At 37.1% G+C, this 11,700-nt stretch overlaps 1 pseudogene; it reads right to left on the reverse strand.

Moving 5' to 3' along the window:
- Nucleotides 1-7,581: 7,581 nt before the first annotated feature.
- On the reverse strand, nt 7,582-8,333 carry LOC140245999 (uncharacterized; annotated as a pseudogene).
- Between the last annotated feature and the right edge of the window lie 3,367 nt (nt 8,334-11,700).

The following is an 11,700-nucleotide window of genomic DNA, read 5'->3' on the forward strand; positions in this document are numbered from 1 at the left end:
ATCTAATAGGCCGTCACTATATCTTGATTAGAATTGTAAGATTTAATAAGCAAAAAATGACAAGAGTTTCATGATTTGTAAGCTGAAATACAAAAATTTTCGGCTTGCTCGCTGCGCTCGCTCGCCAAAATTTGTATTAAAAAAAGAGAAGAAGATAAGAACAAATGATAATGTATATTCTGTTCTCTCATGTCATTTTATATTCAGCAGGAAAACTGTTACACGGAGCAGCGACTGCAATTTCATTCGTTCTGAAGCGATCGCCGATTGGATCAAAAGAGGACGCCAACGGTTTCGAACATACGGGGGAGGGGGCGCAAAAATAAAATCAAAAAAGATAAGAAAAAAAAACGTAATGATGACGCAGAAATATACAATTTTCGGCTCACTCGCTCGAACTAATAAGAGTATTCAATTCAAATTCAATTCAAATTTATTTCTCATGCTAAAAAGAAAACATCACGTTCACTATAAAACAGAAGAGAAAAATGTATACAAACATAGCACGTGAGGGATCAGTAAAGGCCGTATAAAGCCTATCGTGGCCGATTCCCTTACAACAATAAATAGGACCCAATTTACATCAAAGGAACAAAAACAACAATGAAACATCACAACAATAAGAAAGGGGAAAATGGCAAAATTATTTCAATAATACAATTACTCAATTGCACTTTGGATTAAAAACATTTTGTATTTACCTTTAAAAGATGACAGTGTTGGACTCTCTTTAATAATAATTGGCAACTCATTCCAGCATTTTGCTCCAGTGTATCTAATTGTAGTCTTTGAGAACTTATATCTGTAAAAAAAAAAATATATCTCGTTGGCACGTCTAGTGTTGTAGGCATGGATTGCGCTATTTGGGATAAACGAATTATGGAACGTGACAGGTAAGACACCTTTAAAGTATGAAAACATAAATGTAGCCACTTGTAATTGCAAAATTTGATCAATTTTCAAAATTTTCAATTTCTTAAACAGTACTGCAGTGTGTGTGTACGGATTTACATTACAGAGTATTCTTATTGCACGCTTTTGTAACATGAAAACACGATTCAATAAATATAACGAACTATGACCCCATATTATTGCACAATACGTTAAATGTGGGGAAATCATTGTATGGTACATTATCAAAGAATTTTTGAAGGAAATATGTGTTTCAGATAATTCATGACACCAACAATTCTGCTTATTTTGACACAAATATCATCAAAATGACCTTTCCATGTTAACCCATCATCAATTGTAACACCAAGAAATTTTACTCTATTGACCTGCTTGATTTTGACATTACCTATATATATTTGTAAAACATCTTCATCTATTACCTTATTCTTTGTCTTAAATACCATGTAGCATGTTTTATCAATATTTAAAACCAAACGATTTGCAGTAAACCAAGAATACACTTTCTGCATTTCAGAATTAATCATATTGTTAACTTCATGCACATCCCGGCCTGAGAAGAATAGGTTCGTATCATCTGCAAATGATATAGAATACAAATAAGGGCTTGCAAACTGCAAATCATTAACAAATATCAAAAAGAGAAGAGGACCCAGTACAGACCCTTGTGGAACGCCTGTATTCACATGGCACAATTCTGATTTTGTATTATTTACAACAGTACTGTATATTGTGTGCGATTTGATAAATAGCTTTTAAACCAGTTCAAAACATTCCCTCTTATTCCATAATATTCCAATTTCATAATAAGTATTCTATGATCTATACAATCAAATGCTTTTGTTAGATCTAAAAATATTCCGACCAAAAATTCATGATTTTCAAATGCATTTGATATTCTTTCCATCAATTTAAGTAACGCCATATATGTAGAATAACCATGTCTAAACCCAAACTGCTAATGATACAAAATATTATTGCTGTCAATAAAGGATATCAATCGAGCATAAACTAATTTTTCAAACAATTTAGCAAAAACTGACAACAAAGATATTGGCCTATAATTTTGTAGCTGGTGTTTGTCCCCCTTCTTAAACACTGGAATTACTTTTGCTACTTTAAGTTGTCGTGGGAATATCCCAGTTTCCAGAGATGAATTAAATATTGCACACAGGGGTTCCATTATAAAACATATTGATTTCTTGAAAACATTGACGTGAATATCGTCATCACCAGGACTCTTATTTACTTCCAAATCATTTACAATAGTTAACATTTCAGATATAGTGATAGGCTTAAAAAAACATGGATTGGCTATAAGTATTGCGCAGGTAAGTATAAACAGATGCAGATGAGTTAGACACTTCTGATACAATATTTCTACCAATTGCACAAAAATACTCATTAAAATGTGTTGCTACAGACTCTGCAGAGTCGATAAAATGATCATTGACTTGCAATGATTCAATATGATTATTCTGCCTTTGTTTATTCATTACATCATTAATAAAAGACCATGTTTTCTTTAAATTCCCACGCACAGAACTAAATTTCCTGTGATAAAATTCACGCTTCCTTTTACGTATTTCCTTATTAACTAAGTTCCTATACTGTTTGAATTTCTGTTCATTGGTGGCAGTACTATTCCTGAGATACTTACGATAAAATAAATACTTCTTTTTACACATTTTTCTAAGCGTACTATTAAACCCTGGTTTGTCATTTCTTTTTACTCTGTGTACGCACGTTTGTAGTGGAAAACACTTATTATAGAACAGGAGATATCTGGCAAGAAAGGCTTCAAATTGATCATCTACATTATGCATATTGACAACATACTCCCAGTTACAATTATAAAGCATATTACAGAAAAACTGTATAGAGGAGTCATCAAAAACACGTCTAAATCTGTTGCCTTCAATGTTGCTGTTATAGTTACATCTTATAATAGTAAATATCGGTAGATGATCACTAACATCACATGTAAATATCCCGGATATGACAATACTCTCGAGATTATTAACAAAAATATTATCAAGAAGTGTTGATGACTGTGTTGTTATTCTAGTGGGTTTTGAAATTACCGGAGAAAATGAATATGATGAAAACTGGTCGATGAAAGCATCAACATTTGACACAGATGACAATAAATTTACATTAAAATCTCCGACCACATAACAGCTTTTCTTTTCCCTCATAATCTTGTGAAAAGGCAATTCAATGGCATGCAGAAACTGGGAAATAGATGCAGCAGGTGGCCTATAAACAACTGTTACTATAATGTTTTCACTTTGACAATGTATCTCAATACATACCGTTTCAATATTATCATCAAATAATTCCAAATCTGACCTTCTCTTAAATTTCAAATCTTGACGTATATAAAAATCAACTCCTCCACCACGTTTATCATGGCGTCTATTATCTACAAATGTGTAACTGGGTAAAACGCACAATGAACTTTCTCGTGTCTTTAGCCAGGTTTCTGTTACAGCAATGAGTGAAAATTGGTGCCTAAAATTTTGTAAAAATGTGTCCATAATTATTATCAAAATTCTTCTTTATACTTCTGCAGTTAAAATGACAGATCGATAAGTGGTTGTCCATATCAGTTTCAGTTTCAGTTTCAGTTTATTTCCACAGTTCAGGTAAAAACATATAAATACACAATCAATCAGTTCTAACACATATAGAAACCAAATATTGTTTTGGATAAATACATAATCACAGTTAAAAGTTAAAAAGTGTGTGTTCCAGATTGACATAACAATTAAAATAAATGGTGGAGGAGATCAGCAGTAGGCCATTGGCCTTTCGAGGCTGATCCCCTGAGCAAATATACAATATTAAAACTGTATGTCGTTGTACATTGTTACATAAATCATGAGTCGCATAGAAAAGAACTGGATTTGCAATAAATAAGAACAAGAAGAAGAAGACGGAAAAAAAAAGAAAGAAAAAAAGGCACATCCAAAAGGAAGGGACCATGACATACCAAAAAACAATAAAAAGGGTGGGACAAAAAAATGGGCAAGAATTATCATTGAATGCAATTTAAGAAATATATATATATGGTTTGAGCATATAATATTCTATAAAAATCGACAAAGACAAACAAAAAATACATATCATCATAATACCGAGTATCATTGAATATAGTGTGCAGCTGTATAATCGTGATTCTTCAGTGTGTACATACATGTATGCCAAGCAATATCGTGAGCCACGCCCCGCCACTGAGGGCGCACCACTTCCAACATGATCAGAGCTCTCCATTACGATACATGTACTGAGTACAGTGTAAGAAAATAATTGTAATACATTGTACAATGAATGTAGAAGCAGGGAGGTGAGAGGAAAGGCTCCGATCATAATCACCACAGGCACGCGCGCGATTCCCAACCTGTACCACTCTACATCCCCCACCCGAGGCGGCCGCCGGGCGACCCCCACCCCGGCGCGCGCACCCCGCCAGCGCGCCGGGGCGAAGGTCACCGAGCAGGCGCCCGAATAGAGAACACAGAACAACACATGCTGAGAATCAGCCAGTGCACTGTATAGACACAGTACAGTTCTATGAACAATACCGGTACGCATTAATCAACTGTAACTTAAACTGTCTTTTGAATGATGAAATGGTGGGGCATAATTTCAAACTGGGGGTAACTGAGTTCCATATTTTTGGGCCTGTATACCTTATTGACTTTCTTGACAGGCTAAGACGGTAAAATGGCACATACAATTTATCAGAGTTTCTAGTTCTATACAAATTAACTTTGTTATTATAAATAAAATAATCTTTAAAAACATCAGGCAGTGAGTCCTTAGAAAATTTGTACATGAAGCATGCTGCCTGCAATGTATACAAATCTAAGACCTTTAAAACCTTTAGTTTCTCAAACAAAGGGTTTGTTGGAGCTAAAAAGTGAGAGTTTGAGACACAACGGACTGCACGTTTCTGTAAAACAATCAATCTGTTCAAAAGATATTTAGAGCAGTTTCCCCATACAACAGTACAATATGAAAGATGTGGCAAAACCAAGGTATTATAAATATTTAACATAATTCGAAGAGGAAGCAAACTCTTCAATCTGTTTAAAATACCCACTGCTTTTGCTATTTTACCTGAAATATTTTGAACTTGATCTTTCCATGTGAGATGTTCGTCAATAATAACACCAAGAAACTTTATTTTTTTAACATTATTTATTTTTTGGTCATTAATGGATAAATCAAACAAAGTTGTATCTAGCTGTAATTGCTGAGGTCTAAATATCATAAAATTTGTTTTTTCAAAATTAATAGTGAGTTTGTTGGATGAAAACCAGGAATACACCTTTTCAAGTTCTGCATTGAATACAACATTCATATCATGGATATCCTTGCCTGACAGAAATATGTTTGTGTCATCAGCAAATATAATGGGCTTTAAAACATCACTTACAAAAGCCAGGTCATTAACATAAAGCAAAAAGAGTAATGGACCTAACACTGATCCTTGTGGGACACCAACATTGATATGTTGAAATTGTGAAGTATGATTATCAATAGACACATATTGTTTTCTGTTTAACAAATAACTTTCAAACCAGTTTAACACATTGCCTCTAATTCCATAATGATACATTTTACTTATCAGAATTTTGTGATCAATAGTATCAAAGGCTTTTGATAAGTCTAAGAATAATCCAATAACAATGTTTTTTTCTTCAAAAGTCAAAGTAGCATTATTGACAAATTCTAAAAGGGCCATAAATGTGCTATATCCTTGTCTGAAACCAAATTGCCCTTGATACAGGATTGCATTTTTTTCCAAGAATGAGATCAATTGTTTGTGTACCAACTTTTCAAAAACCTTTGAAAAAATGGACAAAATAGAAATTGGTCTATAATTAGAACAAAGACGATTATCCCCAGATTTAAAGATTGGGATAACTTTTGCGATCTTCATATCACTTGGGAAAACACCTTTTTCAATTGAAGTATTGAAAATATGGCATAATGGGGATGCAATTAAATGAATACATTTTTTGACAATAAATGCTTCTATGCCATCATACCCTGAACTCTTATTATCCTTTATACTTAATACAGCTGTAATCAAATCAGATTCAGAAATGGGGTTAAAAAACATAGTATGTAATACTCTCGGTCTTAAATACTCTGAAAAATCATTATTCATAGAACTCGGGGGCATATTTCTAACCAACTCAGAACCAATATTACTATAATAATCATTGAATAAGTTCACAATGTTTTCTTTATCCTCAATCAGAACACCTTCTTTCATAATACTTGCACATGTAGTTTTAGACTTTGATGTATTCAAGACTTCATTAATCGCCTTCCATGTACCCTTTTGGTCATTTTTTACTCTATCAAAAATACCATGATAATATTCCCGCTTAACACGTCGTATTTCATTATTCACAAAATTTCTATATTTGACGTAAATCTCTTTTCTGTACATTGTAGGATTCTTGATGTATTTACGGTACAAAATGTATTTCTTTTTACACAACTTCTTCAGATGGCTGTTAAACCAAGTTTGTTTTTTCTCATATTTTTTTTTATCAAGTTTCTTTATAGGAAAGCACTCATCGTACAAGGTCATAAAATGAGATATGAAAACAGAGTATTTCTCATTGATGTCTGGAATATTTTCCAGGTGGCTCCACTCATAAGATTGGAGCAATGAAAAAAATTTGTCATACCCTCTTCATGTATCATTCTTTTGTAAATATAAGTGGATGATTCCTTTTCGGTGCTCACCTGCTGACGGCCAAGGTGATAGATGACAAAGGGTGATAAATGATCACTCACATCTGAAATCAATATACCAGACTTAACTACATTTTCAGGACGATTAATGAATACATTATCAAGTAAGGTTGCAGAGTGGTTTGTTACACGTGTTGGTTTAAAAATAGTAGGAATGTATGAGGAGGTAAGAATTAAGTCCAAGAATTGGTGAGTGGAACTGTCGGAACTCAATAAATCAACATTAAAATCACCAAGTAGGATACAATGTTTACCTTCTCGAGATATATTCTGTAATGTTGGCTGTAGACCAGTAAGAAATGATTGAAGAGATTGATTGGGGGGTCTGTATACCACGCCAATAACAATTTTATCCTTCAAATTGATAATTTCAGCAAATGTTGACTCAATACATTGATCAAAAACTTCTAAATCACCTCTCTGTTTAACATTATATTTTCTATTAATAAACATACCAACACCTCCACCTCTCTTATCTGTTCTTCCCCTTCCAAGAAATTTATATTGGGGCAACGTAAACTGAGGGGATTCATTTCCCTGTGCCCATGTTTCAGATACAGCAATAAGATATTTCAGAATTCAAGGAATTAATGCACGATATAAAATTATCACTGTTACCCTTCAAACTTCGACAGTTGAAATGCAGACACGTAAACATTTCTGAAAACGTACCATTCATCATAGAGGCAAATTCACTTGGAATGAAATATTCTGTTTCAGTACTAAGTACAGATACACCATCTTCATCTTCTTCTAATGCCCTCAGGCGACTGGAACTAGAGGTTGCACAAAAATAACAGATATTATTTTGAGCCCGTTGTCTCTTACAAAAACTACAAAAACTTACAGGATACATACATGAAGGTGGGGGACTTTGAGAAGTTGAAGTCATAATCTGGCCAGATCACTTTCACTTCTGATTACTTTGTTGATCGTTTTCCCATGTGAGGCAGGTATTTCGACTATGATACGACCGTCTGATGACCAGGCATTCTTCACTTTCTGGTGGTGTGTTGCTTTGCGTAAGAGATCGACATTGTGCTTCGTGAGATCTTCATGAATGGAGATACCGCTTCCTTTCAGTTTTCTTCTTGCTGTGAGGATTTGATGCTTCCTTTTGTACGAGGTCATTTTGACGATAATTGGTCTGGGAGAATGAGAGGCCGATTCAGGTTTCTTCCTTCCTGTGCGGTGGCTCCGGTCTATGTCTGTTGCTGGGTTTATGGTGATTCCTAGCTTGCTCTGAGCAATGTCGCACAGTATGTTGTCGGTGCATTCCCCTGTTGCTTCTCTGACACCGAAGATCCGGATGCAGTTACGTCTGGAGTACTGCTCGAGGTTGAGTTGACCCTGGACAAGATTTTGGATTCGGTCTGACTGCTGACTTATCTCCTTCTTGAGAACTGTGATCTGGTGTGACTTGTTGTCGCATTCATTTTGGAGATCATGGACTTGACCTTCAAGCACTTCAACACGGCTGTGGAGTTTAGTGAAGGCCTTGTCGACTGCATTGCTGACTACACTATTGAGCATATTGATGTAGTCTTCATTGTTCAACAGCTCCTTGATTACTTGACAAACAAGCGCAGTTGATATTTCCTCGTTGAGGGAGGGGACTGTGACGGAACAGGCTGGGGCATGATGAGGTAGACTGCTCGTCTCCAACGTGAAGTTCTGGTTCCACAGCACAGTGCCAAGCTGAGACACGGTGCACTGACTGTATATCACTATTCCAGGGCACAGCGCACAAAGACAAATGGACGGGACTACACACGAAGAGCGGGGTCATGCTGCTGAGGCTGAATGTGAAATTCAAATGTGTCCATTCTTCTGAATTCAGAATCCGCAGTCAAAAGCACTAAATATTCTAGTGTATCGTAGCAGTACCGCAAGGTGGACGAGAATTTCGAAGAAATGTGTCCACTGTAGCTGGTAAATTAGCTGGTAAAATAGCTCCTCGGCGCGTGCATTGCGACTCTCTATAGTTCGCGACAAACATATCTAAATCTTTCAAAGAATTATCAAATTGCACTGGAAGATAGTAATTAGAATTGTGTTCAAAGTATCCATTTCGAGTATGCTGGCTTACGTTACCGTAACAAATTGAGCACTGCCAATTACTGTCATTCAGGTTAAAATCTATTTGCCGGTCACAAGTAACACATACATGTACAGAGTTAACCCTAATCAGGCTGGGCTTTTTTGGCTATGCTATATCTGGGGGGGGGGGGGGGCGGATTCCGCCCCCCCCCCCCCTTCAGATCTCGCCTATGGAATGCGCGATCGCGCCGAAAATTGGCACACGCGACGCCCGCGACGTATTCTATCAAAATGTATGGTTGCTTTCTCCGAAAAATTTTTCTTATATTTTATATTAATTAATTATTGTAATTTATGCATAAAATCAGTTTGGGGCTCTAAATCACTTATTTATGCTCCAATTAAGCTAATTTCTTTTTAAAAATGTTTCTTGTATCATTCTCCTGAGACATAGGATAAAAAAAAATCTGTATCGAAATTAATTTCTTATGTATTTTATTGTTTTTTGAATTTCTTATGTATTTCTTTGTTTTTTTACCTTTTGTTTTTGTTTGTTTTTTGGCCAAAATTTGTCACAGACATTTTTCAAAGCATTATTATGCTAAAATGAATTAATTTCGGCTATTCTAAGTGAAGATATGAATTTTTATGTGAATTAATTGAAAAAACACAATTTGCATTGGATTTGTACACAAAATCACGTTTTGGAGCAATTTTGGGGTTGACAAATTTTTTTCGAACGGGCGTCGCGTCAAAACGGTACGCGCGGGCGCAACAATTTGGGTCTCAAAAGTTGCGCGATACTTGAAAGAAAAAAGTCATGAAACATCGCGGTGGGAGCTTATCGCGTTGCGAAGATATTGCGCGAAACGTCGAGGGGGGGGGGGGCGGATTCCGCCCCCCCCCCCCAGCCTGATTAGGGTTAAAAGACATTACGTGAATAACAAAGCATAGCATAAATATAAAAGAACTAAAAATGTAAAAGCACGAAATTTATTGCACGGGTGATGCCTGGAGGATTCAAAACATTTCATATTCCAACAGTATGCTAAAAAAAAATAATAATAATCTAGTGTGGTGACGGACTGGATGTACAATTCAAAAGAATTTACCTGTGTACAGTATATTTCCAACTAAACATAGCTACAATCTATCCAGATCATTCTTGTTGTGGATCTGCTTTCGCAACGTCTTTCCTCCAGTTGTTTTGACCGAGACCAGGATTCTTCCATCTACAGACCACGCAGCGAGAATGTTGCTGTCTCTTTTTTTTGCTGGCAAGAAAGGCATCTTGAAGGAGCTTCCGGTTGAGGTCTGTGAGGTCTTCACAAATGCTCATACCCGAACCCTTGAGCTTCCTCCGATTTCTCAGCAGCTGCTGGCGATGCTTGTAGGACGTCAGTTTCACTATATGATAGCTCTTGGTCTTGCTTTTCCTGGCGTTGGTTGGGCATCGCGATCGCGATAGATACGATGACTGCGATCGATGTCCTCAGATTTCAGATCCACGCCGAGCTGTTGTTTGGCGATGCGACATACGACTGCATCTGTGTTTTCCTCGCTGGTTTCCTGGACTCCAAAAAACCTCACGCAATTCCTGCGGGAGTACTGCTCCTGTTGGTTGAGCTGGGATTGGAGACTCCTGATCAGCTCATGATCTTTTTCTGCATTGGACTTCAGTGTGGCAGCTTCCTCTTGAACAGCTTTGACCTTTTGCTCAAGGTCAAATATCATTCCCTCTTGTTTTTCCACGCTTTCAATGAGGTGCTGGAATTTGGATTCCATCACCTGTGCTACTGCCTCTTTGATCGCTGTCAGCACCTCTTCATCCCTAAGCGCATCTTTGATGAGATTCTTCGTCGATCTAGTTGTTGACATGCTGTTCACAGGTTGAACTATTCCAGAGAACAAAGGCAGTGAGACTTGCCCAGGTGGGTAGTCCGTTCAGGAATGAGTGGAATGACACCTTGGGTAGCTGTAATGTAGTGTAGTGGCAAGTTAGCAGCATGAAATTGGGTGAATGGGACTGAGCCGAGTTGCTGAGGAAACTGGCGATATCGGCGGACAGATTTTGGCAAGATTTTAGCAACAACAGGATAAAATTTACTTAGTATAAATCACCACAGCAGGTTCTCCAGGCACCAACAGGTCTTGTGTCACCAAGTCATGGTATTGTCAGTCTTCCGAATAGGGAGAAATAAGTCCAAAATACGAGCTCCTTTTTGACAGCTTGCTTTACTGCTCCGCGTCAATTTTTTCAAGTCCTCAGTTTTTTGGTATAAATCGTTATCTATAAGGCCGTCACTATATCTTGATTAGATTTGTAAGATTTGGTAAGCAAAAAATGACAAGAATTCCATGTTTTGTAAGCTCAAATACAAAAATTTTCGGCTCGCTCGCTGCGCTCGCTCGCCAAAATCTATCAAAATTCATTACATTTAAATCTCCCTCAAAAGATTCCTTTTAAGTGCTTGAAAAAGCATCACGTGGACTTTGTTTAAAGTCCCTACTGGGATGGTGTTGGGGTTGAACACTTTTTCAGAAATTAGGGGCGCAATTTTCGTGCTTGCCCCGGGCGCCGTTTTCCCTAGATACGCTACTGGTTACGTGAGAAGTTCTCGGTCAATGCTATAGTTGGAGAATTTTATGATAGAGTATAACGCATTATATATAGCATACATCATTTTTAAATACATCATCTTCTTCTTTTGTGGCATGATGCAATACAATGGGGTGGGTGAGGGTTGAACCCTATAGGTTGATATCCAAGCTGCGGAATCAGTCCAGGGCAGCACCACCTGCCTGAGCAAGCTCCTCAAGCCCGTCTGGGAACTTGCGCAGGTGGCAGTCTTCCACGATGCGATGCAGAGTTTGGTCAGGATGGCCACAGTAACACGCCAAGCTAGCCGAACCCCTCCCCCCCCCCTTCCCCTGTCTTTGCTTAATTGGAGGGTTCAGATGCGGTTT

This window comes from Diadema setosum, chromosome 2, assembly GCF_964275005.1.
Source record: "Diadema setosum chromosome 2, eeDiaSeto1, whole genome shotgun sequence".
Taxonomy (NCBI): domain Eukaryota; kingdom Metazoa; phylum Echinodermata; class Echinoidea; order Diadematoida; family Diadematidae; genus Diadema; species Diadema setosum.